We start from the raw sequence: 4,510 nt of genomic DNA on the forward strand, positions 1-4,510 counted from the left end.
CCCCCCCCCGCCCCTTGGAGGCAGGGAGCTGGCCCCACCCCCACCCCCTGGACAAGCTGCCCATGGCCCCTTCCCACTTCCTGCCAGGAGCCTGTGGCCACGCATTGCGGCCCCAAGGCCCCAAGCACTGCCCACCTCCCTGCCTCCCTCCCTAGGGGGGCCCCAATCCCCCCGCCCCCAACTTACCTCGTGGACCTGTTCTCCAGGCTGCCTGGTGGCCATGTCCATGTACATGAACATGACACCCCCTTCCTGATCACCCTTCTCCCGCTCCCTCCCTGCAGGCTGGGACTCTGCCAGCCTGCAGAAGGATCATTTCAAAACTGCAAAATCCATGGATTTCTCCTCTAAAATGAGAAATCTGCATTTTACTATGGTAAGGGGGGAAACCTGTGTTTTACTCTGTTTTTTTGTGGGAAATGGAAAACCCAGATCTCAGGTGATTAGTCAGACAGAAGGTAGCTCAGTAGATAAAGAGGCTTGAGTCCTTGCTGAGTTGAGGTGCTCCCTGCCCTCCCCACCCTCGCATTCTTTCCTGCAAATTTCTTTTTAAGTTTTTGGAATTTTTTTCTCTCCTGAAGAAAGGAGAAAACTAAAACCCTTTGAGTTGGAAAAATGTTGATTCACTGACATTAAAACATCTTACAAGAACATCCATGAACCTCAATCTTCCACCTTCAAATGAGCATTGTGACTAATGGGCCATGGATTCAGCCTCTCTCTGTCTCTCTAAATAATTATATAAGAAAGTGGAAGACTTCCAGCTAGAGAGATCACAAGTCACCCACACCTATTCCAACTAGAGAGAGCAACAATTCACCAACACCTATTCCAGATTAGACAACAGACCAATGATTAGGGCATTTATCTGGCATGTAGGAAACTCTAGGTCAAATCCCTGCTCTGTTGAGGGCAAATGAGAGCCCTGAAACTAGGACTACCCCATTCCAAACAAGCACTGTAATCACTAGTGTGTTCTTAGGTCTCTTGTTTTCCTTCTTTTTCAAAGAGAAAGAAATGTTTTAACTTTGTCCCAATGTAAAACAAGAACATATTGGAAATTTCAGGTTTTCACAGTTCAAAAAAGCAGTCCCCTTCCTGTCTCTCTGTCATTCATAGCCATCAATTCAAAAGTTGTAAACACCATTACATATTTTTTTTCAGCATTGGCCAGACTCAGGAAGTATGACACATGCCCATCATGTTCTATACATGTAATTTGTTCTAGTTATTGCTTCACATGGGAGATGTTTGTATATTAAGAGCATAGCTGGTGAATGGCTATTGCAGTAAATGCAATTTTGCCATAAGGATTATCATAAAAATGACAGTACATTGTATCCTGAGGCTTCAATGTGTGTAGGAGTAATAGCAGGAGTGTGATATAGGACTCCAGGATGTGGTGCAGACCATTGCAAACGTCCCTGAAAAATCTTCTATACAAGTAACTAACCATAAATTTGCATACTGGTATACGTCTATACCCAGATTTAAAAAAGAGCTGATAACCACTTATGAATGCTGTTGTAGTTACTTCTTGTACCCACTGTGGTAACACTGAGTGGCTGTCATCATATTGTGTTCCTATGTAAGAAAGACAATGCCAGCACCAAATACTGTATAATTTTTGGCTTATGCCAGGAGAAAATATGAGAAGAAAAAGTGGTGTACCACTGACCAAGTTACATTACTTACCTCTGACATAGAAAATGGATTTGAAATAAGGTAGGAAACATACACAGTCTTTATTGACCTTACAGCTGCCTATGATGCTGTATGGCACCAAGGCTTCAAATATAAACTGCACTCTATGATACCTGACTACAAGCTACATGCCTTCATCATGAACATCATCTCCAGCAGATCATTTATTTAAACTCATTACTAGCCAAGGAGAAATAAACAGAGTACACACTCTGAAGAATGGAGTCCCTCAAGGGTCAGTGCTAGCACCAGTACTTTTCAATGTATATACCTCAGACTTCCCACATACATCTAAGCAATACACGTATGCTGACAATGTTGCCTTAGTAGCCCAAGGAACTGATATGACATGACAGAATTGGAAAAGATACTGAGTACTAACATGGAACTCTTCACTGACTATCTCTGTAAGGGGCACTTAAAGTTGAGCATCAATAAATCAGTATCATCACTCTTCCACCTGGAGAACTGTCAAGCCAAGAGCACACTAAATATCAGAGTAAGCAACCACATCCTTCCCCATGAACATACCCCAACCTACCAAGGACTAACACTAGACAGTTCCCTTACCTATAAACATCACATTCAGAAGGTCAGCAGTAAAGTCTCTGCATGGGTAGCTGCCTTAAGAAGTTCAGCTCGCATGACATGGAGTGCCAATTTCAAAGTGCTCAAAACCACCACACTCACAATGATATATGCCCCAGCAGAATATTGTGTTCCTGTATGGTCCACAAGTCGCCACACTAAAAAACTCAACACTGTACTTAATAGTGTACTGAGACTTATAACAGACTACACAACTTGCACATACAGGGCATGCCTACACATGCATTTAAGTGCAACTAAATTTAATGTGCATTAAATTAATACGCATTAAGTGATTTTTGGCAGGTGTCTACACATACAGAGACTTGGCACTAAAGTTAGTCTCAAGTCCCTGCAGCCCTACCATGTGCCCCTGTGGCCTTTGGGGGAGCTTCAGCATCCGACCATATAGCTGGTAGCACCTGGCAGCCATCTGGGAAACTCTGATCCTTGGCCAGCTCCTTCCCTGCTCAGGAGTCATTGCCCAGCACAGGGAGAGCATGCTCAACTCCCTCCTTGCCCACCCTGCCTCCTTACACCAGGGCTTCTCCATCCCCTGCCCCTGCCCTGCCCTGCCAAAGATGTCCACTGCCCAGCTGCTGGCCCCAGCAGGTCCTACCTCCCACCCAGGCTCCAGGACAGCCATGCACACTGAGCAGGGTCCAGGGCACTGGCTGCAGGAGGTCCTGCCTGACCACCTCCTCCTGTGCTCCCCACTCCAGCCCACCTGCCCCATTGCCCACACACTCCCCACCCCCAGCACCACTCTCAGGACATGCACATGCTTGAAACAGAAAAACTTGATTATCCTCACAACACCCGCCCCTGTCCCCCCCTCAACAAACAGAACCGGCTCCACCACCCTCCCCACCCACCAACAATAAACAACCCACTTACAAGTGGGAAACTATATATGAGGGTAAAACTATATACAGTATTTTGGGTCTTCTAGCCCTGAGGGGGGGCTATGGGGCAGAGCCCCAGGGCTGATGCCCAGCACCCCAGCCCCTGGGTCATGCTGAACAGACTGAGGTCTGGATATGGATGCTTCAAAACAACACTTTATAAAATGAACATCTTGGACAGCCCCCTGTGGGAAAGCAGTGTCCAACAAAAGCACAGCACTTAATCAAAAGCTGCAATCTTTACAAATACCCAGATGGGGCTTTCATTATGGGGCAGATAGAATCTGCACATTGAACAATACTAGACAGTGGCTCATAGATTTAGAAATTGATATCTGATGCCACACAAAAACTTATGTTGTTTATAATAACCTGGCCATTTGTTCAAGTCAATTTAAGGCATGATAATACAGTAAGCAACTTACAAAATTAGTCCACATAATTTGTTAACAACTGTTTGGCTTGTTTGTATCACACCTTAAATTGAATATGTGACAGGTTGGGGCTGGCCCATGACCCACTCTGATGCTCAGGATTCAGTGTCAGGGAGTGTCAGGATCCAGCATGGGGCAGCCTCAGGGTCTGGAACATAGCTGTTCCCTACTCATTTGGGCTTGGGGCAAAACCAGTCCCTGGACTCCAGACCCCCTCTCAGCCCCCGGAGACAGATGGGGTGTGAGTTGAGCTTGACACTGGGGAGCATCTCCCTGATCTTGGGTTAACTGAATCCCACACCTTTAAAAACTATAGGTGTCTTTACATGTTCTCTGGGGGTGGATACTTCCCAGCAAACTGTCCCCATGTTCCAGGACCTGTAAAACCCATGCGTGCCCCACAGCTGGGACTGGGTTTGTAAAAATTGTGTGTGCTACCCAGCTAGAGCTTTGACAATCAGCTGATTGTTGGCTAAGGCCTGAACCAGACTGGGGCCAGTTCCAGGACCCAGTTCAGTTCTCAGCCCCAGTTGATAATTGGCTGATTGTGAGCACCCAGCTTTCAGCTTGTTAGTGCAGGGGGAGCCTGGGATCATGATCATTGCTGGGATCATGAGCATGCAGGCTCCTCCTGCACTGTCAAGTAAGGTGAAATTTGGATCTAATCCCTAATCCCAAAATTGCGTGTGTGGCATGGCAGGAGGCATGACTGTTGGGATTGCGAATCAGATCCTATCACACCTTTAAAAGAAAGTCCGTCAACAGCTTAAGTCACAAAAACAATTCTGCTCAAACCCACTCTAGTAGCAACAAAACAAGTTAGGTGCCTAGAATGAGATATCCCAACTTTGGCCTGAAAAATTTCCTACGCATCTTTTT

The 4,510-nt window shown here is 46.1% G+C and overlaps 1 long non-coding RNA gene across 1 annotated transcript in view; it reads right to left on the minus strand.

The window, feature by feature from the left end:
* The window catches only part of LOC109298967, an 18,193-nt gene extending 14,396 nt beyond the window's left edge, over positions 1-3,797 (minus strand). The window contains exon 1 of the long non-coding RNA XR_002097735.1: positions 3,787-3,797. This is a non-coding gene — a long non-coding RNA (uncharacterized LOC109298967). The remainder of the gene's footprint in view (positions 1-3,786) is intronic.
* Between the last annotated feature and the right edge of the window lie 713 nt (positions 3,798-4,510).

The sequence above is a fragment of the Gavialis gangeticus genome, unplaced genomic scaffold, assembly GCF_001723915.1.
Source record: "Gavialis gangeticus isolate Ggan-Ray unplaced genomic scaffold, GavGan_comp1, whole genome shotgun sequence".
Taxonomy (NCBI): Eukaryota; Metazoa; Chordata; order Crocodylia; family Gavialidae; genus Gavialis; species Gavialis gangeticus.